Raw genomic sequence first — 7,767 nt, 5'->3', positions numbered from 1 at the left:
AACTCTTCTTTCATGGAAACAAGCAAAAATGGAAGTTCAGTTTCAAAAGTCATTCCTGCTACTTCTGACATAACCCAAAAAGGTGTCAAACTTGTAAGAAACTACATTTTTCAGGTCTATTCCTCAAAAGACCCTAATTGGAAAGAAATTTTACCCACTCCAACACTTTTAAAATCACATCAAAACAAGTGGAAGGGAATCTTACCAAATCCACCTAAAGGGACTCAAAGATTTACACGTGCTAAACCTCATTCAAAACAAACTTTTCAGAAACCAAACAACATGCATGTCAAATCTCACAGTCCAAAACTTCATTCAAAACAAACTTTTCAGAAACCAAATGTCAAATCTTTCAGAAGTTACCCGCCTCGGACCCATACCAAGTCCAATTCACTCTATAAACCGCTGACCAAGCATAATGTCAGATTCAATGACAAACTCTCTTTTTGTAAATGTCAGTGCAACTGTCAAAAGGTTTTATCTCATGTCAAGTCAAATCAAAGTCAGAAACCTCGTACTTTTCAAAAAACTCGCAACAATCCAAACCTGAACAAACACCCAGGACTAGGTCTAAAAGTTGACAAAAGACCTGTTTATGCAACCTCGGACTATGCATCATTTAAAAATACATCAATTGTCCCTGGCTCCAAACTTATTTGGATGCCTAAACTAACCGTTTAATTCTCAGGCTTTGTGCAAGGAGGAACAAGAAGAAGAATGGTTAATTCACAATGCCTGCTCCTTGCACATGACCGGAAGGTTAGAGTACCTTCGGGACTTCAGGCCTATATGCAATGGTGGAAATGTCACGTTTGGCAACAATGCAAACGGTGTCATCCGAGCTTATGGTGTTCTCACTACGGGGAACTTTTCCATTCAGAAGGTTGCTTATGTAGAAAGCCTTAAACACAATCTTATCAGTGTTGGGCAACTATGTAAGGCAGGACATCGTGTTGAATTTGATGATCAATTCTGTTACATAATGACGACTGATCGAAGCACTTGCTTAATTAAATCTCGCTCCGAAGGCACGATGTATCCTCTGGATGTTTCTCTCATCATTGGTAAACTGCAGCTGTGCTTTATGTCCAAAGTTGTATCCGAAGTCAGCTGGCTATGGCATCGCAAGCTAGCTCATCTCAACTTTCGGTACATCAACAACCTCGTCACTGGAGAACTAGTTTGCGGTCTCCCCATTCTCAAATTCAGCAACGATACTCTTTGTCCAGCTTGTGAATGCGGTAAACAATCAAAAGCAAGCCATCCTCTGATAATGGATTCTTCTATCTCTGAGCCACTGGAGCTATTACACATTGATCTTTGCGGTCCCTCAACCGTAGCCAGTCTCCACCACAAAAAGTATATACTGGTTATTTTTGATGACTATACACGCTTCACATGGTTCTTCTTTCTCATACTCAAATCAGAGACACCGCAAATCTTCATTAACTTCATCAAAGAAATCGAACTTCAAATCAAGCTTCCAGTCAGACGCACCCGCAGTGACAATGGAACTGAGTTCACTAATCATCTTCTCAACAGTTTTCTAGTTTCCAAAGGCATCTCTCACAGCTTCTCAGCACCCTATATACCGCAACAAAATGGTGTAGTAGAAAGAAGGAACCGCACACTCGTTGAAGCAGCCAGATCCATGCTTAACTTCGCCCAACTTCCTCTCTACTTCTAGGTTGAAGCAGTAGCAACCGCATGCTTTGTTCAAAACCGAAGTATAGTGTGCAAGCGTCTCAATAAAACACCATATGAAGGTCTCAACAATCGCAAACCCAATGTTCGTTTCTTTCATATCTTTGGATGTAGATGCTTCGTGATCAACAATAGAGACCAACTCAACAAGTTTGCACCAAAATCTGACGAATGTATCTTCCTTGGTTATTCCACTAACAAGGTTACATATCGAGTGCTCATCAGACGAACAAGGTTGATCATTGAAAGCTTTGATGTGAAATTTGATGATTCTCACATCCACATCGCACCTCCATCCACCGAAACCACTATAATCATGGAAAGTGACATTCCAGCCGCTTCCGGACCTCTAAATCTAGTTGAATTCAACTATGATGATCTTTTTGATCCCATTCAAACGGCAAAACTATCCGAAGTTCGTGTGTCACCCGTAGCTCAACAACAACATGCCGACGTATCTGGACCATCTCTATCTGAAGTAGTATCGCTCAATACTTCCACCTCTCCGGTTGAGGGGGGGAAGCTCTACTCTGAATCTAGTCGCAACCGTTGAGGTTCCAGTACTTGATGATGCTTACATTCCTGCCCGAAGCGAAGCTTCACCATCAAACGAACCTTCGGACTCAGATGATGAATTCATAGAGAATATTGACACTAGAACCGATCCTAGAATTGTCACTCTCCCATCTGAATTCCAGGGGGAACCTTATTAGGTTCCAGAGGAACTCCCATCCGCAATCCAGGGGGAACCTCAACCTCTGCCGATTACTCAAGAAAATTCTGCTCCAATAGATCAAGACGATTCAGCAGGATGTTCTCAAATCCAGGGGGAACTGCCATCTCCAACCGCAGATTCCTCTGACATCCAAGATATCCCTTCTACCGCAGCTGCTGATCATCTGCTGCCATGTCTTCATGTATAGACGAAAGACCATCCACCAGGTCAAATTATTGGCCACCCATCCACAGGTATCCATACTCGGTCTTCTAAAGACTTATCTGACCACTGCCAATATGCAACATTTATGTCCTCGGTAGAACCTAGAACGATCAAAGAATGATTGCTTGAACCGGACTGGATAGCCGCAATGCAAGAAGAATTAGAGGAATTTGAAAGAAACAAAGTATGGCAACTTGTTCCCCTTCCACAAGGTCATACTATTATTGGTACAAGATGGGTTTTCAAGAATAAGCTAGATGAATATGGCTCTGTTGTGACAACCCGAAATTTCCATTCAAATCAAACCATATCAAGCCAATAGATGTAGATCAATTACAGTGAAAATTCAGACTTATGGAATAAGTTTGGCAGTTTCAGGGTTTTACACCTAAGGAGTTATTAGGAGAGTGGATGCACTAGGATTTTGTGCAACACTGTAATTCCATTACTCTAGGTCATTAGAATCCATTCCGAGAATAGAAATATTTTTTGCCAAAAATCTCAGGACTATAAATAGAATTCTGAACCAAATTGGTTCAGTAGTTGAATTCCAATTAGAGAAAAGCAGATTTCTCTCTCACGGATCTTCGGGTTTTCATCCCAGATTGTGAGTCTACTTTCCTAGATGTGTTTTAATACTTGTTATATGCTAAATAACATTGTTTACATGTCTAAAATGCAAGATCCGGGAGTTTACCGCCCAAGAACGTTCTTGGGGAGTAAACTCCAAAATCAAGCCTAAAGGCCATCTAGTCCCATTTCCGTGTTAGGCAACTAGTTAAGGACATTATGTATGAGCAATAGAGGCTAGAAATCAATCAAAACCATTTAGTTTTAGGAGTTTACGGCCAAGGAACATCTCTTGGGCCGTAAACTCCAAGTGAAGGCACAAATGAGTGCCTAATGTTCCTTTAGCCTTAGAACAAAAACCTAGAAGTCTTAAGCTCATGATTTATTCCACCAAAACCATTTGAAATCAATTCTAGAAGGGAGTTTACGGCCAAGAAGCTCCTTAGGCCGTAAACTCCAAGTTTAAGTGCCAAAATCCTTTCAAACTTTCCCTAAGGCTTAGACTTTATTTTAGGCATGTACTCCTAAGTGTTTAGAACCTAGAAAACTCATGAAAAGCACAAATGTTGAAGAGTTTACGGCCAAGAGTATTTCTTGGGCCGTAAACTCCTTTAAAGGGGTCAAAGGACACCCTAAACCTTTCCTTAGTCCATGAGACTATTAGGGCAAGTACCTAGATGAGTTTTGGACTAGTTAAAATACTAAAAACCCCATTTGTGAGGGAATTTACGGCCCAAAAGGTTCCAAGGCCGTAAACTCCATAAAATGGTACCATTTAGTGCCATAAACCTTCCTTAAGCCAAGTATTAAAGCCTAGAATTGTTCCTAGTTGTTATAGAGACTTGAAAGAACCATAAGAACCCTCCCAAGGGAGTTTACGGCCGTAAACTCCAAGGGAAAAGGGTCTTTGGGCCGTAAACTCCCCAAAGGAGTCAATATGGTGCCCAAACACTTGCATAGGCCTTGAAACAATTCCCACTAAGGTTGTAGTAATTCAATGTACCATTCCAGGCCTTGGTTGGGAGTTTACGGCCAAGAGCTTACTCCCCTGGGCCGTAAACTCCAATGAATATGGTCTTTTGACCTTAAACTTCCATTAGGGGCATTGCACTCCTTTGTTGCGGCCCATTAGCCTCCTAGCACTTGACCAAAAGTGTTGTCCTCGCGTTAAATGTTTATACTTGTATAATTAGTGATTAAATCTCTAATTATTTATATACATATGTCTTCATATGTAATTAGGATCATTCTGCGTGTCTAAGTCTTCACTTGACACCAAGCACTTGTCTGATCCTTCCGTACGATAACAGCCCGTTCAATTCCAGTCACTTACTGCAGGTGAGTTCATACCCATTAACTAATGTTTTAAACTATTTTAAATGTTTTATGGGGGGGATACAAGTAGAATCATGCTACGTATTATGTCAATCACATGTGATTAGTAAGTAGGATTATATTACTTATTACATCAATCGCATGTGATTAATATACAACATTCAAAAGATTTGGCTACTCATTAGCCGTTTTACCCAAAAGGTTTCCTTCAAATGATTTTTATAAACATTTTATATGTTTTAGACTACTTATTACATTGTACATCTTATTCTATACATTTCCTTTCAAACTTATTTACAACTGTGTTTCAAACAATGTTTTCCTTATACTCAAAACTGTTTTATCATACTTATGCCTTCAAATTGTTTTATAGATTGACATCAAGTCGATATTTTCTTAAAAATAATACTTATATTTCAAATGTCTTACAAAACTTATTTTTGCTTTTATATTATAAATTGCATGCCTCTATATGTATAGTTATATAAGAAATGTTTAAAAGACTTAGGAAGGCTATCCACCCTATTTCCTTTTTCTCGATTTGGATGTGGTCTGGTGGGATATTGGGTATTCGTCCGAAAGTCGTTTAAATATTAGTTATATATCATGTGTACATATATAGTCATAAAAGGTCCTTCCAGTTTATCCTATGCCCTTGGGTAGCAAGGGTATACATCCATGTCCATACGTACCACTTAGATTACTAGTAAGCTACCATATGGGTAGTTTAGGAAGATACTAGAACAATTACTAGAACGCGATATCATACAATGAGTCAGTTCATTCATGAGTCAATACTTTCTAGAACATTACTGTACATTACATATACAACTATACTAGGACGAGAACATATACAACTATACTAGAACGATTACATTACTATACTTGCTAGATAGAGAGAACACACATTACAGCTAGCACACGTAGAACCTTATAGTACTCTACTATAATATTTACATGATCATACTTATAGGAGTATTTTTGCATAGATATATCAGGAGGAGTCCTATTACATTTTACATGTATCGACTCTGTTATCAAATCCTCATTCTTACCTTTACCTTGTGATACAATCACATATTCGACGAGATAGAATGGATTTATTATCCTAGTACCCAAGGATACGATTATGGGATTGACCATTCCTAGAATCTCTGTTAGCTACAGAGGTAAAAGCACATCCACGAATGTCAAACGGTTGGTACCATTACAGGTATACGATTAAGGGATTAACTATTCCTATACCCAGCTGTTAGCAACAGAGGTAAGAGTACGTCTACGGATGGCTTAAAGTTAACAATGATAGTTACCCTAGTACCAAAGGGTATTATTCAGGTTAGTTATATTATTACCCTTATTTTGTGACTCATTCACATAACCAAGGAGGTGAATTTTATTTAGGTATCCTAGTACCAAAGGATACAATTTCTTATAATGATAATAATAGTAACACAGTTAGGTCTTGGTAGAAGATTACAATGAGAACAGTTAAGTCTTGGTAGAAGACTCCTTTTGTTACTAATAGGAATCATAGTGATTTCTAGGGTTTTTCAAACATTTACAGTTGATCTACAAACATTTTCATACTTATACGAGCTTTCTTTCAAAATAATGTCAAGTCTAAAAAATTATAAGTTTTACAAATTAAGACACATTAATACTTATGATCTCACCAGCTTCAAAGCTGATACTCGCTTTCAAAATTACTTGTATCCTCAGGTCATCATAGACAGGTACCGATGCAAGGAGAAAGGAAGATGGAGCTTGTTCAAGACTTATCTTTCATTTTGATTTATGCTTTAGTGTTTATCAAAATTTGACATAACATATTTGTATAATAATTATATTATTAATGAAATGGATGATGTTGTTGCTTGTTTACTACTTTACATTGTTGTTGATATTATACATGACGTCCTCCGCCCCAGAACGTTTCCGCCGTTCTTGGTTTTGGGGTGAGACATCTGTCATCAGAAACAAGGCAAGACTTGTGGCCAAGGGCTATAGTCAACTAGAAGGCATTGACTACGATGAAACGTATGCTCCGGTAGCACACATGGAAGCCATCCGGATCTTTCTAGCATACGCAGCCCACAAAATTGTCAAGGTACACCAGATGGACGTTAAGAGTGCTTTTCTCAATGGGGAACTAAAAGAAGAGGTTTATCTTCAGCAACCTCCAGGATTTGAAAATGTTGAATTTCCAGACCATTGCTACAAGCTTGGAAAAGCAGTCTATGGTCTGAAACAAGCCCCAAGAGCTTGGTATGAGACACTCTCTGAATTTCTTGTCTCATCCGGGTACAAAAGAGGAGTGATTGATCCCACATTATTCAGAAAAGCAAATGGTGACCACCTTATGATGGTACAAATATATGTGGATGATATCATCTTCGGGTCGACTGATCAAGGCATGGTAGATGAATTTGCTAAGCTCATGACCAACAAGTTCAAAATGAGCATGAATAGAGAGATTAATTTCTTTCTAGGTCTTCAAGTCAAACAAATTCAGCAAGCAATTTTTATTCATCAACAAAAATACACCACTAAACTTCTGAAGAAATATTCAATGGACAACTGCTCTTCTGCTAAGGTCCCTATGGCCTTCGGTTATAAGATCTCTGCTGATCCCTCCGGTGAATCGGTGGATCACAAGACTTATAGAGGTATCATTGGTTCACTGATGTACCTCACCGCAAGCAGACCTGACATTGTCTTCGCAACTGGTGTATGTGCAAGATACCAGGCTGATCCAAAAGTGTCTCACATGACCGTAGCCAAACAAATTCTTTGGTATCTTAAAGGAAGCAAATCAATGGGTTTATGGTATCCCACAGGCAACGACTTCAGTCTTCAAGCCATCACAGATGCGGATCATGCAGGATGCAAGCTCGATAGAAAAAGTACATCTGGTGGATGCCAATTCCTAGGAGGAATACTTGTCAGCCGGTCTTCAAGGAAACAAACGTGTGTATCTCTATCCACTATAGAAGCCGAGTATGTGGCCACAGCCAGCTATTGTTCCCAAGTTCTTTGGATGAAGACACAATTGCTAGACTACGGGTACATAATGCTGTGGATACCAATTTACTATGACTCTGAAAGTGCTATAGCGATCTCTCATAATCCTATTCAGCACTCCAAGACAAAACATATTGACTTATGGTATCATTTCATCAAAGATCATATTCTGAAAGGTAATATTGAACTCATCTTTG

This window comes from Lactuca sativa, chromosome 4 (genome assembly GCF_002870075.4).
Source record: "Lactuca sativa cultivar Salinas chromosome 4, Lsat_Salinas_v11, whole genome shotgun sequence".
NCBI lineage: Eukaryota > Viridiplantae > Streptophyta > Magnoliopsida > Asterales > Asteraceae > Lactuca > Lactuca sativa.
This window is presented reverse-complemented; position numbering follows the sequence as displayed.